The sequence below is a fragment of the Carassius carassius genome, chromosome 18, assembly GCF_963082965.1.
Source record: "Carassius carassius chromosome 18, fCarCar2.1, whole genome shotgun sequence".
NCBI classification, from domain to species: Eukaryota; Metazoa; Chordata; class Actinopteri; order Cypriniformes; family Cyprinidae; genus Carassius; species Carassius carassius.
In genome coordinates this window covers 380,001-397,500 of record NC_081772.1, presented here as the reverse complement: position 1 = coordinate 397,500, position 17,500 = coordinate 380,001, and the positions used below count along the sequence as shown (strand labels likewise).

Below are 17,500 nucleotides of genomic sequence, written 5' to 3'. Positions count from 1 at the left end.
GCGTCTGGAACCACCTCGATGATCTTACCAAGGACCCAGGAGTTGCGGGGCGCAGAATCATCGACGATCAAGACAATGTCCCCCTCAGCGAAGTTCCGGGAAGCACGAGTCCACTTCTGCCTTTCCTGTAACTGCGGGAGGTATTCTCTTGTCCATCGCTTCCAGAATATGTCGGCTATATACTGGACCTGTTTCCACCTCCTGCGGGCATAGACATCCTCCTTCATAAAGAGGCCTGGTGGCAGGGAAGGCTTTGATTGAAGAAGCAAGAGGTGATTGGGGGTAAGCGCTTCCAGGTCTGATGGGTCATTAGAGGCTTTGGTTATAGGTCGACTGTTGATGATGGCTTCTGCCTCACACAAGACAGTGTGCAGGCCTTCCTCATCCAGAGTCTGAAGCCTTACAATGCTACTGAGGATCTTCCTGACTGACCGAATCATCCGTTCCCAGATGCCACCATGGTGGGAACCAGTCGGGGGGTTGAAAATCCACTGGATGCCCCTCTGACGCAGACTGCTTTCAATCTTGGAGACATTCCATTCCTCCATAGCTCTCCTTAGCTCCTTCTCCGCACCCACAAAATTAGTCCCATTATCTGAACGGAGAGTTTTCACTTGGCCTCGTCTTGCTAGAAATCTGCGAAGAGCGTCAATGAATGAGTCCGTGTCCAACGATGATGCCACCTCCAGATGGACAGCACGAATAGCCAGGCAGGTGAAGATAACGCCCCACCTCTTTACTAAGCTTCTGCCCCGTTTGACTTCGAACGGACTGAAGTAGTCAACTCCAGTATAGGTGAAAGGGGGTTCATCTGGAAGTACCCTGTCCTGGGGCAAATCTGCCATCTGCTGTTGTCCAGCTGCACCATGCGAGCGTCGACATGTCACACATCTTGATAGGACTCTTCTTATAGCTGAGTGAGCACCAGGAACCCAATACTTCAGTCGCAACTTGGACAGTACATGGTTGCGACCACTGTGACCCACGCACTCATGTATATCTCTGAGTATAAGCTCCGTCACATGGAAGTCCTTAGGTAGGATGGCAGGGTGTTTCATCTCTTCAGGCATCGCTGATCTGCTGAGTCTTCCTCCTACTCTAAGGATCCCCTCCTGTAGTTTGGGTTTGAGCTTGTAGATTTGACTGCTCATCTTAACGTTTTCACCTTTCCGAAGTACAGAGATCTCCTCAGAGTACTTTCGCCGCTGACAGAAACGAATGATCTCAAGCTCCGCTTCCTTGAGGTTCTCCACAGTGAGGTTGGTCTTTGGAAGGCTTTCCTTGAAGATCTTCATCTTTTTCTGGACCTCAGACTGTGGAAGTGACGCATTCATCTCCTCCCTCTTACGACACAGAGTCAGCAGCGTGCTTCTCAGTTTGAGCATCCAGCTGACTGCCTTCTTCAGACGATTCCAGGAGGAGTAATACTCAAGGAACCGCTGCACTGTGTCCAACTGCTCTTCGACTGCAGTAGTGTTGACCACGGCTTTCCTTACCTCTGGGTCCTCCGTGGTTAGGTCCCCATGGTTGTCTGGGTTCTGTGGCCATTCCTCCTCTGGCTTTGTGAGAAAGTCCGGCCCCTTTATCCATGACTCATTGCGCAGGAAAGATCTCACGTCAAGTCCTCTTGACGCAATGTCAGCAGGATTCTTGGCTGTATTTACATGTCGCCATTGTCTTACTTCTGACAGCTTCAAAATCATTTCCACTCGATTAGCAACGAAGGTGCGAAATCGGCTGGTTCTATTTCCGATGTATTTGAGCACCGTGGTGCTGTCTGACCAGAACACCGATTCTTCCAAGGGGAGTTCCATTTCTGACCTCAGGGCTTTGTCCATGCGCGCTGCCATGGTAGCTGCCGCTAGTTCCATGCGTGGGATGGTGAGGGGCTTGAGGGGTGCCACCCTGGCCTTTGCCATGACGAAGGCAACGTGAAGATTGTTTTCTTCGTTCTCCTGCAGCAAGTAGCTCACCGTTCCGTAGCCTTCTTGGCTAGCATCTGCAAAGTGATGCAGCTGATTGAATATTACCTTGCCAAAGTCCCTGGGCTTGAAGCATCTAGACACTCCAAAATCCTTCAACAAGTGAAGATCCTCCAACCAGCTGTTCCATTCTTTAGCGAGGTGCTCTGGAACTTCATCATCCCATCCCAGCTTGAGTCGGCAGAGCTCCTGGAGGATTAGCTTTGCTGTCAAGACCACTGGTGCTAGAATACCCAGCGGGTCATAGATAGAGCCAACTACGGAGAGAATGCCTCTTCTTGTGGGTGGCCTCTCTTGAATAATGATCCTAAATTTGAAGTTGTCGCTCTCAATACACCATCGGACCCCCAATGCTCGTTCGACAGGTAGCATATCCAAGTCAAGATTGAGGTCTCTTAGTTCTTCAGCTCTCTCCTCCACAGGAATTGCAGACAGCACGGCTCTGCTGTTGCTTACCCACTTCGTAAGGAGGAATCCTCCTGAATGAAGGATGGCCCTCAAGTCGCTGTACATAGATACTGCTTCCTCTTCTGAGCAGACAGACTTGAGGCAGTCATCAACATAGAAGTTGCGTAGTACTGTGTCAATACTTGCATTATTGTACTGACCTCTGCTGTCGTGTGCACACTTCTGTAGGGCAAACGTGGCACAACTCGGAGATGAAGTGGCACCGAATATATGCACCCTCATTCGGTACTCTGCGATGTCTTGTTTGATGTCACCAGAGGGCCACCAGAGAAACCGCAGAAGGTCAGCATCTTCAGCCGGAACCCGTACCTGGTGGAACATGGCTTCCACATCTGCCATGACAGCCACAACTTCTTGCCGAAACCTTGTGATGACACCAAGCAGAGTACTCGTCAGATCCGGCCCCTGTAGGAGCTGATCATTCAATGTGGTGCCTTGGAAGGACGCCCCACAATCGAACACCACTCGAATCTTCAGCTTTTTAGCATGATATACGCCATGATGTGGCAAGTACCACACCTTTCCATCGCTACGGCTGATCTCTTCATTGGGAACCTTGACAGCGTAATCCTTCACGATCCAGTCTTCCACAAACGCAGAGTATTCAGCATGGAACTGAGGATTCTTTGTGAACTTCTTCTTTAAGTTGAGAGCTCGCTGTTCAGCTACTTTCCTGTTGTTCGGCATCTTGAAAACTGTGTTCCTCAGTGGTAAACCGATGCTGTAGTGACCCTCTATAGGTTTTGCTGACTGCGAGACCATTTCCAGAAACTGGATGTCCTCCCTTGACATCTCTACACGGTCGTTTTGACACTCTGGAAAGTCGATCTTGAACTGTTGATGGTTCCACAGCTCATCTAGCGTAGCCACTGATATGCGATTGGAAGTGACCTGTATGAGTCCACTAGTCGTGTCATGGCTGTTGACTCCACGGAGAGGACCATTGACAATCCAGCCCAGTCGTGTTTTTACTGCGTATGGCCCATTTTCCACGCTAGGTACCACCTGCCACGGCTCCATGGCCTTGGGTACGTCAGTCTCAATGAGAAGATCTACCTCTGCCTGAATCTTTGGGATCTTCACTTGACTGAGATGAGGCCACTTGTCTACTTCCTCTTGCAGAGGGATGTTCTGTTCACGTGCCGGGATCACCCTCTGAGAATAGATGTTGGGCAGCTCCAGGAAGCTGTTGCCATCCATGCCGCTGACTTCCAGACCAGACACCACTTGGCTGCTCACCAGCCGCTCGCCTCCCATGGTCTTCAGCAGAATACTTGTTTTCCTCCCTGTGACCTTGAGTGAGGCCATTAACTTCTCTGTGCAGAAGGTGACATTGCTGCCTGGGTCGAGGAACGCATAAGTAGTCACAATCTTATTACCTTTCTTGGCCTTGACATGTACTGGAACGATCGCCAAAACACTATTAACATTGCCGGCCCCAGTAGCTTTGCAGGTCCTCATCTCTGCATTGATGCATCCACTTACTACTGAACTGGATTCTCCATCTGCTCGTTCCACCTTGTACTTTGTGTTTTTGGACGTGTCAGTCAATGGCTCCTTCTGTCTTGCTTCATCAGTAGCATCCTTATTCTTCTTATGGAGAACTGTCGGGTGAGTAAGCTGACACACCTGGCAGGCCATCTTCTCATCGCAGGCCTTGCTCATGTGTCCTTGTTTCAGGCAACTGAAGCATAGTCCTTTACTCTTAAGAAAGTCGATCTTCTCCTTGTGAAGAGACCTTTTCATCCTTTTGCAGTGTTCCAAGGTATGCTGTTCTCCTTGGCAGAAGAGACAAGGGGTCGAGAAAGCACACAGTGATTCTCCCTTGGGCTTTAATTTTGTCTCTGTCGGATTCTTGACTGCTGTGACTGCAGTAGTGAAGCTTCTCTGAGCACCACTCGTTCTGGCTGATTTCTCAGTCTTGTGAGCCCTTACATGGCTCTTGTTTCCATCCGTAATGTCGCCGAAGAGTGGGTGGAGGGCTTCTTCCGCTTGCTGAATCACAAAGCCGACAAGGTCCCTGAACTTAGCGCTGCGTTGCTCCCTCTCTAGGAGAGCACATGCTTTGCTTCTCCACCTCTCCCTCAGCTTATATGGAAGCTTGGCAGCGATAGCTCGCATATTGGACACACTGTCAAGCTCTTGCATGTACTCTACATCCAACATTGTGTTGAGGCATCCTGTGAGGTAAAGGCCAAAGGAGTGAAGTGCTTCTCCGTCATCTGACTTGATTGTCGGCCAGGCCAGTGCTTTGTCAATGTATGCCATTGAAATCTTAAATCCATTACCAAAGTGCTCCTTCAAGAGCCTCTTGGCTTCACGATAGCCATTTTGCGGTTCCATGTGAAAACAACTTCGTATAAGCTCTCTCGGCTGCCCGTCCGTGTACTGCTCCATGTAGTACAGCCGGTCCCTGTCACTATCCGTCTTATCCTCTACTCCATGTTCAAAGGCCCTGATGAATAGCCTGTATTCCATAGGGTCCCCCTTGAATATTGGAATCTTCTGAGGTGGCAGGGTAGCGAGGTTCTGTTGTTTCATTAGGAGGTCAATAATGGATAATGGCGAAGATTCTGGTCGCAAAGTCTCCTGTTCCGTCCTCACATCACTAGTAGGGGCTCCATGGCTACCTCTGTGAGCAGGTTCTATTCTGACTTCTGCTTGGGGAGTAGTCGTAGCTTGCCTAGGAGCTTGTGGTACCGTGTGCTTTGCTTTCTCTATGTAAGAGTTCATACCATCTTGCTGGCTAACTCTAGACCAGGCTCTGATACCTTCAAACTCCTCTAGTACTCTGCACTTAGCATCGGAGGCGGCAAGTGCGATCTGCATTTGCAACTCCTCTCTCTCAGCTTTTATCTTAGCTTCCTGTTCATCTAGTAGTTGTTTTTGTTTTAGAGTGGAAGCTCGAGCTTGTAGCTCAGCTCTCTCTAATTCAGCCTTCAGACGGGCCGCTGATGCAGAGGATGCTTTGGAATGTACTGAGGATGGTGCTTTAGACCCTTTCCTTAACTTTCTCGAAGCAATAGACACTGATGCACTATCTTCAGGAGAAATCTCCTCATTTGTCTTTTTAGCCTCGGCTATGCGCTGATGCACTTCTTTTATCCATTTATCAGCCTTAGCAGCAAAGTTATAAAACATATCGGCCTTCGGCTTAAACCATCCTTCCTGATCTGCATTCATTTCTGATGTTTCATCCAGTAACACTTTGACTGATGTATTTAGTTCACAAAACTCTCCAAACAGTTTATTGAACTCTACTGATAACATCTTCTCTACAGCTGGCAGGTTACTGTCGTCACCTTCATCCATTAACTGAGTTATCTGATTAATTTTGCTGGTTAGCTGACCTAGCTTGTTTTTCCTTTTATTAATGGCATGGCGAACTTTTTCTTCATAAGCCTTGGCTGTAACTTTAACCTGTCTAGCTTCAGTAGGTTCAGGTTGGGGGGTTGAATCGCCTGCTTGGCTCATCTTGATGAATTTAAGTTACAGTGAGAACCCAAAAATCAATTTTCCTATTTGCCTGGTGAAAACGTTTCTCTATCACTCTCACAAGAGGCTGTCAGCACTTGCTACAAATAGCAGCTAAAGTTGCACCAACTTAGCTAATTAGCAACAAGCCTTTTTTAATTTTGACGTCTCCACTCAACAGAAAAGACACAAATAGCATCCACATTCTCTTTTCTTCAGTACTCACTGCCCACCAATCTGCTTATTTTCCTTCATCACAGAGCTCCAGCAGTTCGTGAATTTTGAATCCTTTTTCCTCATAGAGCACAGTTTTCTTACTATGTCAGGGCCAGCAGTCCAATCCCTTGCAAAAGTTAGTTACTCGTGCCGTAGAACGTTGTACCAGGGCAAATAAAAAAAACTCCACAGGACTCCAATGTCAAAAGATAACAAAAATGACCGTTTATTCAGGTCCCACAGTGAAATCTTCTTACAGGAGTAATAAAATAAATGTTTCCTAAACCAAAAATAATGCTGTCTGATGTTTCTAAGACAATGTAACGTCCATAGGCTACGGTAAGAAAACTATATCGCTCAGGTCCTAATTCACAGCTGGCTCCGAGCGTCCCAAGTTAGTTATGACGCTTCAACGGTCTTGCGGGAAACCAGCACAATTCTCTTAAAGGGGCGGTAGCCCTAAATTCAACCTAAACCTTGAGCTAAACAGAAAATGGTTTTCGTTGTTTCCAAATCACTAAACAGCATTTATAATTCAAATTATATCAATGATCGTTTCTGAAAACCTCCTTAACATTACTAAGAAACATAACTGAGAAATAATAATATTTTAATAAAGTTATGTTTGACTACTATTAGCAATAAGCTATTAATGTAGTAATATAAACCTTATAAATTAAATATAAGGTTATTCCATATTCCAAATAATATGTATAGTGTTTTGGCTCCTATACACACACTACACACGCTAATAAATGAACATGTACACCAGAAGAAAGAGCGGAAAATATTTGCATGCTTTATAGATTTTAAGAAGGCTTTTGACTCTGGCATCTGGCATAATGGACTGTTTTATAAAATCATTCAAAGTGGCATAGGGGGTAAAATATATGACTTAATTAAAAACATGTAGTACCAAAATAAATGTGCAGTAAACATTGTCCAGCAAAGGACAGAGTATTTTCTGTCCTTTAACAGTGAGGAGTGAGAGCTTATTTAACAGATATATCAGTGAACTGGCAGATCTACTGGAGCAGTCGAACCGTCCAGGACTACAATTACACCACACAGAGGTCAAATACTTACTGTATGCAGACGACTTACTAACTCTGTCTAAAACACCAGGTCTTCAGAACAACCTCCACATTTCAACTAAATACTGCCAGGATCGGGCCTTAGACGTCAACATCCCAAAAACTAAGATTATGATATTTCAGAAAAAGCCCAGAAATCTAGAACATAAGCATTTATTCACTTTAAACAACACCACACTTCAACACACTTTACACTATACTTATCTTGGTCTGGTTTTAACTCCCACTGGAAATTTCAAATTGGCAATTAAAACATTACTTATAAAAGCCCGCAGGACACTGCACGCTATACGCATGAAAGTATTTAAAAGAAACATCCCCATCAGAATCTGGACAGAGATCTGTGATCGTGTGATTCGGCCCATTGCCCTGTGTGGAAGCTGATCTGGGGTCAGCGAGTAACTCCAGCCATAAGGACTGGAACAAACAGCCTTTAGAAGCTGTGCATGTGCAGTTCTGCAGAAGCATCCTTCACCTGCACAGAAACACTCCTAATAACACCTGTCTCAGAAAGAGCTGGTCACCTGAAGAAGAGCGAGTCTGTGACCAGTGTAGATCAGGATCAGTTGAGACTGGGACAAATACACATCTCTGAGAGACTCACTGTACAGTCAAATACAGCAGAACACTCCTGAGTTCAGTCGCTCCGGGAACATGACAAATTACAAATATTACTGGGTGAAGGACCTGCTTCCTCTGTGGGAGCACATTACATTCACAAACGCCACAAACTAAGAGGAAAAGAGTGAACACATCTACATTAGAAGTACCATCAATGTTTATAGAAATTTATATGGATGTATTTATTTTTCTTATGGATATATATGTATTTTTGTTTCTATTCTGCTATGTACAATGCTTTGGCAATATGTACCTTTGTATGTCATGCCAATAAAGCAAAATGAATTGTGAATTGTGAGTAAAACCTCTCATAATTAGAAGCTAAAGGCTAATGCTAGCTGCAGCTGTGACTCAGTGCCCCAGTGTGATCACCATGGCAACCCTGGTGCAAACAGACTGCAGGGAGGTGTGTTACCCAGAGAAGTGCAGAAGTGTGCAGAGACTCTCAGAGACAACCCTGATCTGCTGTATGCCGACTACATTCAGCTCAACGGTAGGAGAATCAAGAACAACCTCATCTTCTACACCACTCTAATAACTGCATGGAAACTGACCATCTGTGAGGAATACAAGCACGTGTTTAAAGAAGGAATCGGTCGAGGGGGAAGATTAACTATATGTAAAGATGAAATGCTGGATACAGATACATTCTCACCATAACATACTACACTAAAGGCACCTTCCTACTGCAAGGCAATGAAGCAAGCCTGAACTCATTTGAGGAGATTTTTCCCCTGCTGAAGGCCAGAGTCGAGGAGGAGAGAAACGAGCCTCAGGGAGACTGCACAGACTCTGAGGAAGAAGACCCAGTGAATCCTCCTCCTTCACCATCTGAACGCCGACTGAGAGACAGCTTAGCTTTACTGGAACTGGACTTCACTGAATTCAGAGAACACACTCAAGCCAAACTCTCAGACAAACACAACACAAACCTTCACATCCAAGAGCTCAAAGATGAACTCCAGCAGCTGAGGAACAACACTCACTCCTCCATCACTGAACTCACAAGAGCTGTCAGAGAACTACAGGAAGAAAACCAAGCTCTCCGTGTACAGATAGGCAAGCTAGAGGAAGACAAAGAGAGAAAAGAGGAGATCTTCTCCAGACAGCTGCAAGACATGAGAGAGCAGTTACAGAATAACACAACAGACAACACACCCTGCTACAGTACAGCTCCTACTACAGACAGACCTAACTACACAAACACAGAAAGTGTACCTGCGACAAACACACAGACACCTGCAGAAACACAGGCCTCACCTGCGCACCATCCTGAACCTGACCCAGATGTGCTCCTCCTCATGGACTCTAATGGGAAGTTCTTGGACCCACAGAAACTCTTCCCACACCATAAAGTCACTGCAAAGCGATGCAGCACAACAGGCCAGGCCCACCAGATCATCAGAGACTTCACAGGACACCCCTCACGTGTTATTATACACACTGGGACTAACGACCTTCACTCACTGCGCCACAATACTGCTGATGCTGTGAGGAAAATAGCAGAAATCACCAGCAAAAGATTCCCAGAGTCCCGAATCGTAATCTCCACACTTCTCCCACGATCCGACACACCACCACACATCATCTACAGCATTAATGCTGAAATCTCCCGTAGATGTTCTTCACTCCCTAATGTACACCTGGCCCACCATCACAACATCGGCCTCCAACACCTGTATGATGGACTCCACCTGCACAGAGATGCAGTGCGTGTTTTTGCAAAGACCCTAAAGGATGCAGCCCTGGGCCGCAGACCATCATCACCAAGGCCCCTGTTACCGACTCCAGAATACCACCGGCCCATTAACCCCTACATGCCCAGACACACCCCTCCGACCCCGGTGAGGAAGGACATCGCCTGGACCAGGATCCCACATCATCCACCTACAGCTCCCCACAGAGCTGTGCACCTACAGCCACCAACCTCACATCCACCTGCTGCCCAACAAACCAGGTGCACCTCTGCCGAGCTTTAGGCCTGTACATCCTTAATGGCAGGATCCGAGGGGACTCTGTAGGGAGGTTCACGTGTTGTTCAGCTCTTGGAGCAAGTGTAGTTGACTACGCCATCACTGACATGAACCCCTGCTCCTTCAGTGCATTCACGGTCAAACAGCAAACTCCACTTTCTGACCATAACCAAACTAACATTTATATTAAAACAAATCACACACCAGAACAAACCAAGCTGGAAACCTGCAAAATGTTTCAGGTCCAGCAGAGATACAGATGGACTTCAGACAGCGCAGAGAAATTCATCCATGCCCTGAATTCTGAAGAACTGAAGAATCTAATCACTATATTTCTGAATAAAACATTTGAAACAACTAAAGATGGTGTTAATCTGGCTACAAATGAAATCAATAACATATTTCAAAAAGCAGCATATCTAAGTGAATTGAAAAAGAAAGGCAAAAAATTCATTAGAAAAACACCAAAAGATGAAAAATGGTTTGACTCAGACTGTAAAACATTAAGAAAACAACTAAGAAAATGATCAAATCTGAAACATAAAGAACCATACGACACCGACATAAGAACTGAATACTGTTCAAAACTAAAACAATACAAAGACACAATTAGAACAAAAAAGCAACACCATCTGAACAAAAGTTTAGAAGAAATAGAAGATTCAATAAATCAAATCAGTTCTGGGATATGTGGAATAATCTGAGCACAACAAAACCACAAGATCTACCAATACAAGACGGAAACATTTGGACACAACATTTAGAAAATTTATATCAAGAAATCCCACCAAAACAGCTCAATGACAATTATGATCTGATCAAACAAAATCTACAAACTTATGAAGACACAATTAAAAATAATCAAAATCCACTTGACTTCCCAATTACATTTAAAGAATTGACAAACTCAAAAGCCAAAAATGTAAGAAATCTTGTGGTCCTGACAGCATTCTAGGTGAAATGCTGAAACACAGCACACCTGAGCTTCAGACAGCTGTGCTCAAATTATTCAACATTGTACTTAGTTCAGACTGCTTCCCTGACATCTGGAGCCGAGGACTCATTACCCCTATTCACAAGAGTGGAGACAGACTGGACCCTAATCATTTCAGAGGCATCTGTGTGAGCAGTAATCTGGGGAAGTTATTTAGCAGTATTTTAAACCATAGAATGGTAAACTTCCTTAACGAACACAATGTCCTGAGTCCGAGTCAGATTGGATTCCTTCCAAATCACAGAACGACTGACCACATTTACACCCTACACACCCTAATCAATAAACACGTGAAACAGACCCAAAACGGAAAAATATTTGCATGCTTCAAAAAAGCATTTGATTCTATTTGGCACAACAGATTATACTATAAACTTTTACAAAGTGGTGTAGGGGGTAAAGTGTTTGACATTATAAAATCAATGTATTCGAACAACAAATGTGCGATCCGAATTGGCAACAAACATACAGAATTCTTCACCCAGAAAAGAGGAGTGCAGCAGGGCTGTAGTCTGAGTCCAACGCTGTTCAACATTTACATCAATGAGTTAGCGGTGCAGCTGGAACAGTCTACAGCCCCTGGACTCTCTCTACAAGACAAGAACATCAAGCTCTTGCTGTACGCAGATGATCTGGTGCTGCTGTCCTCCACCCCACAGCTGGACCTGCTGGACAACTACTGCCAGAACTGGGCCCTGGCAGTAAACCTCAACAAGACCAACATTATGGTCTTTCAGAAGAAGCCCAGGTGTCAGGAACACAGACACCAGTTCAGTCTAGGCAGCACCGCTCTAGAACACACGATGCAGTACACTTACCTCGGCCTGATCCTCACTGCATCGGGGAGTTTCAGTTCGGCAGTGAATGCTCTCAAAGATAAAGCTCCAAGAGCTCTATATGCAATCAGGAAAAAATTCCAAAATATTGAAATACCGCTTCCAATTTGGTGTAAAATCTTTGCTAGTGTGATTCAGCCCATAGCGCTGTATGGAAGTGAGGTTTGGGGTCCACTCAGTGATCAGAGCTACACTAGATGGGACAGACATCCAACAGAAGCCCTACACACAGAATTCTGCAAAATGATTCTAAAATTACAACGAAGAACACCCAATAACGCATGTAGGGCAGAATTAGGCCGATTCCCATTGATTATCAATATGCATAAAAGATCCCTTAAATTCTGGATGCATCTTAAATCAAGTCCCACAGAAACGCTACATTTTAAAGCGCTACAAACCCAAGAACTGAACCCTGAAAAGAGTCCACTCAGTCAGCTAGTTCTGAGACTTACTAACCAGACTAACTCTACTAATACTAACCAGTCTCAGACCAGCACTGCTTCTCACCCAAAATCAATCAAATTAGCAAACAATCTAAAAATACATATCTGGAACATTGGGATCAAGAAACTAAAACACAAAGTAAATTACAATTCTATTGAACTCTAAAATCTGATTATGAATATGAAGATTATCTTCAGAGTGTCAGAGACATAAAGCAGAGACGGATCCTGACCAAGTACAGGCTCAGTGAGCACAGTCTAGCCATCGAGATGTGTGTGTGTGTGTGTGTGTGTGTGAGAGAGAGAGAGAGAGAGCACAGTCTAGCCATCGAGATGTGTGTGTGTGTGTGTGTGTGTGTGTGAGGGGGAGAGAGAGAGAGAGAGAGAGAGAGAGCACAGTCTAGCCATCGAGACGGGCAGACACAGAAAGAGCTGAGTGTGTGTGTGTGTGTGTGTGTGTGTGTGTGAGAGAGAGCACAGTCTAGCCATCGAGACGGGCAGACACAGAAAGAGCTGAGTGTGTGTGTGTGTGTGTGAGGGGGAGAGAGAGAGAGAGAGAGCACAGTCTAGCCATCGAGACAGGCAGACACAGAAAGAGCTGAGTGTGTGTGTGTGTGTGTGTGTGTGTGTGTGTGTGTGAGAGAGAGAGAGAGAGAGAGAGAGAGAGCACAGTCTAGCCATCGAGACGGGCAGACACAGAAAGAGCTGAGTGTGTGTGTGTGTGTGTGTGAGGGGGAGAGAGAGAGAGAGAGAGAGAGAGAGCACAGTCTAGCCATCGAGACGGGCAGACACAGAAAGAGCTGAGTGTGTGTGTGTGTGTGTGTGTGTGTGTCTGTGTGTGTGAGGGAGAGAGAGAGAGAGAGAGAGAGCACAGTCTAGCCATCGAGACAGGCAGACACAGAAAGAGCTGAGTGTGTGTGTGTGTGTGTGTGTGTGTGTGTGTGTGTGTGAGGGGGAGAGAGAGAGAGAGAGAGCACAGTCTAGCCATCGAGACTGGCAGACACAGAAAGAGCTGAGTGTGTGTGTGTGTGTGTGTGTGTGAGGGGGAGAGAGAGAGAGAGAGAGCACTGTCTAGCCATCGAGACGGGCAGACACAGAAAGAGCTGAGTGTGTGTGTGTGTGTGTGTGTGTGAAGGGGAGAGAGAGAGAGAGAGAGAGAGAGAGAGAGAGAGAGAGAGAGAGAGAGAGAGAGCACTGTCTAGCCATCGAGACGGGCAGACACAGAAAGAGCTGAGTGTGTGTGTGTGTGTGTGAGAGAGAGAGCACAGTCTAGCCATCGAGATGTGTGTGTGTGTGTGTGAGAGAGAGCACAGTCTAGCCATCGAGACGGGCAGACACAGAAAGAGCTGGTTACCCAGAGAGAGAAGAGTGTGTGCTCACTGTCAGACAGGAGAGATCGAGACAGAGACGCACTTCCTCCTGCACTGTCAGAAATACTCCTCCATAAGAGACCTATACTTTAACAAATTCACCAACTTAATAAAGAACTTTACAGCCATTAGTGAAACAGAACAATTAATGATAATATTAGGAGAGGGATACACAGCAGCACTGGCTGCGAGATACGTGTGCACGTGCACACAGCCTGAGAGACAGCAGGTGAACGTGTGTGTGTGTGTGTGTGTGTGTGTGTGTGTGTGTGTCTGACCTTATTGTGCACCACAGTGATCCTTAGTATGTTTGTGTATTTCTATGTAAGTTTAAGACTGTGGTATCAAATGTTCACACAAATGTTATAATTTGTTAGTTTAATATTATAATATGTTATAATAATCAGTTCCATTACTGTGATGTTAATGTTAATTATTTTTGTTATAATTTATTTTATTTTTTCTATATATGTACACTAAGCTTTGGCAATATTGTATAATTTACATTCATGCCAAAAAAGCAATATTGAATTGAATTTAATTTAATTTAATTGAGAGAGAGAGTGTTTGTGTAAGAGTGTGTGTGAGTGTGTGAGTGTGTGTGTGTGTGTGTGTGTGTGTGTGTGTGAGAGAGAGAGAGAGAGAGAGAGAGAGAGAGAGAGAGTGCGTGATGCATCTGAGAGAAGCCATGATCTGCATGAGCTCTTAGATTTTCTTCTTTGTTCGCTATTTTGAGAAAAGAAATAGACCGAAAATCTACAAAATCTAGAAGAATACCACATACAGAAGTGAAATATGTTGAAAAGAACTCTGAAAATATAGTATTTTCATTTTTAAACACAAATAATCAACGCAGAGGATCAGAAGATCAGACTTCTAGCAACAGGCCTGCTGGAAAATTGGAGGGAAAGTTTAAAACAGGAAAAGAACCACCTATCCTCAGAGGGAGAAGCAGTGAGTACAACCAAAATTGCACTGGAATCCTTTTTTTGGCTCTTTGCTTATTTTTTTTTTTCAAATATAAGGGCATAAAATTGATCTTTTTATATTTTTATAAGCTAAAAATGCTAAAAATGCTAAAAAGCTATGGCTAGCCCACACTCTGACATTCCTCAATGTATCAATTTAACTGAGGCAGAGAGAATCAGCCAATCAGAGCAGCATCTGCAATCAGCCCACTGCCATATGCAAATGAGCTCCCCCCTCACCAGCATACAGTACCCCTCTGAGGTGAAATCCGACACCGCTAGGAAAACCTACAAGCAGAAACTTCTGACAAACAATCCAGAGACTCTGTTTGCAGATCTGTTCAAAACTGGAGAAGTCTGCAACCTCATTTTCTTCTCTGATCACCCCAGCGCCTGGCATAAAGCCATCATCAACCATTACCCCTCTGTAAAGAAAGAAGGCATCTGTAATGGCTGGAAAGTCAAAATCAGAGAACCGCATGACCCTGACAGCACAGTGATGACCGTGAACATCTACAAAAATGGTACAGTCATGATACAGGGGGACCTGAAAACATTCCAGGCGGACTACAGAACAATAGGTGAAATCGTGAAACATGAGAAAGCTGTACTATCTGAAAGCTGGTCATCTGAGCAGAATCCACCGATCAGCACCTCAGACCTCAGACCCACTCCTGCAGAAGCTGAGCACATCTCGCCCTCCCTGCTCAGAGCTATCCCTCTCCTACAGGAGCACTTCACCAAGCTAGAGATGGAGATGGTGCAGCTCAGAGAAACTGTGCAGAAACAGCAGCATTCGGACACATGTGCAGCTCACAATGAACTCCAGCAGAACACCGAGCTCTTAACTCAGAGACTGTCAGCCCTCACACAGCAGACGAGGAAGCTTCAGACAGAGAAGAACAGCTATCAGTGTGAGCTGACCGCCCTGAGACTCCAGCTAGAGGACAGAGAGCAGTCCACAGCAGAGATGAGGCAGCAGCTGAGAGAGATCCAGGAGGAGAGAGAGCAACAGCGCAGCGAGATCCAGGCCCTGAGAGAGCAGCTGAGAGAGCTCCTCCTGGCCAGAGAAGAGCCAGAGCAGACCCACAGAGCTCAAACACTGCCCACCAGCCCAGAGTCACCGAACACAGGGAGTCAACACCCAGCCCTCAGCGCAGAGAATCCCAACCCAGCCCGCTCGCAGCCGTCACAGCGCCCCCTGCCAGACTCCTCAACACAGCAGCCCTCGTCTCACAGCAGCCCAGCACCAGCCAGCACAGAGGAACCCGAAATAGCTCTACTCATCGATTCAAACGGCAAATTCATCGATGTAAAGAAACTGTTCCCCCAGCACAGAGCTGTTAAACTCTGGTGTCCCACCACTGACAAAGCCCTGGAGCTCCTGACAGAGTCCCAGCTAGGCCGGCCCAGCCACATCATCATCCACACGGGCACCAACGACCTGCGGAGCCAGCAGGACCGAGTGTCGAACTCCCTCAGAGCCGTCGTGGATAAAGCTAGAGAAACCTTCCCCAACTCCAAAATCATCCTGTCCACTGTACTTCAGAGGAAAGATTTCCATCCCAACACAATTAATAAAATAAACTCCAGAATCTCTAGACAACAGCCCCACAGCTCCAGCAGCTGAAGCCCGTCCACAGCAGAGCCCGGCCCAGCCAGGCAGACTGAGCTACGCCCAAGCTGTCAGCGGAGGAGCAGACCACCCTAACGCTGAACTCCACAACATCCAACACATGCTGAGTATCATCTGCTCTCACCTACTAACACACAGTGGACAGTGGTAAACAAAAAAACTATTATTCTGTGGTATTAATGTACATTTAATATGGAATTGTTGATGTTTTGAGTTTCTACCACAACCTTAATCACATCTTTCATTCTTCTAATTTTAATCTGTAGTAATTTTGCATCATTTCTTTTTTCTCAAAATAGCAAACAAACCATACAAAATTAATTTAAAAGTTTACGATGAAATCACTTAGTTTTTCTACGTGGAATATTCAAGGTCTAAACTCCTCAGTCTTTGGCCTAAAAAGTAGACATTCTGATTTTATGAAAGAACTACAAGACCTAGATGTGATCATCTTACAGGAAACCTGGTGCAGAGGAGATGCGTTCACTAGCTGTCCCTCAGGATACAGAGAGATAATATTACCATCCGTCAAACTCTCATCAGTCACACAAGGGAGAGACTCGGGAGGGATGATAATATGGATTAAATCTGAACTGCCCATAGAACTAATAAAAAAAGAACAACATCACTTGTGGCTAAAAATACAAAAAGGAATGATATCAGCATCTAAGCCTGTTTTCCTTTGTGCAGTTTACATTCCACCCCTCGAGTCTCCGTATTTCCAAGAGGAAACTTTCCAGAACATAGAGAGAGAAATCAGCCATTTCCAGGCCCAGGGAAATGTGCTGCTTATGGGCGATCTAAACGCCAGAACAGGAGCAGAATTAGATTTCATCGAATCGCACGGTAGCAGATTCATCACAGGCAATAACCACTTATTCCCTTCTCACCCCAGCAGACAAAACTGTGATGAAACCGTGAACGCTCACGGACGGCAGCTGCTGCAGCTCTGCCGAGGACTGGCTCTGTACATCGTCAACGGGAGACTGCGAGGGGACTCGCTCGGCCGATACACCTACAGCTCAGCTCTGGGGAACAGCACTGTAGACTATACCATCACAGATCTCCACCTTTCCTCTCTGAGAGCATTCACAGTCAAACCCCTCAAACCTTTCTCAGACCACAGCCAAATCATCCTCTATATAAAGCAATCTCAAACATCACCCCAACCAATTAGGACCCCATATCAAATGAGCAAAATAATGTCTTTCAAATGGACAGAAACCAGTGCCAGTAATTACAGCACTGCCGTCGAATCTTCAGAAATACAATCCCTCATACATTCGTTCCAAATACAGGAATACCCCAAAAACCAATTCGGCATCAATCAGGAAGTACAAGACCTAAACAACATATTCTACAAAACAGCACAAAAAAGTAATTTGGCAATTGTTAAACCAAAGAAAAAATATTTAGATACTG

At 45.5% G+C, this 17,500-nt stretch overlaps 2 protein-coding genes across 3 annotated transcripts in view; both read right to left on the bottom strand.

Annotated features, from left to right (window-relative positions):
* Window positions 1–8,285, bottom strand: part of LOC132092024 (uncharacterized) — an 11,145-nt gene extending 2,860 nt beyond the window's left edge. Inside the window, exon 1 of the mRNA XM_059498077.1 lies at window positions 8,161–8,285. The gene's annotated coding sequence lies outside the window, so the exon portion shown is untranslated. The remainder of the gene's footprint in view (window positions 1–8,160) is intronic.
* Window positions 1–17,500, bottom strand: part of LOC132092025 (ena/VASP-like protein) — a 43,900-nt gene that overhangs the window by 10,440 nt on the left and 15,960 nt on the right. The gene's annotated exons all lie outside the window — the stretch shown is intronic.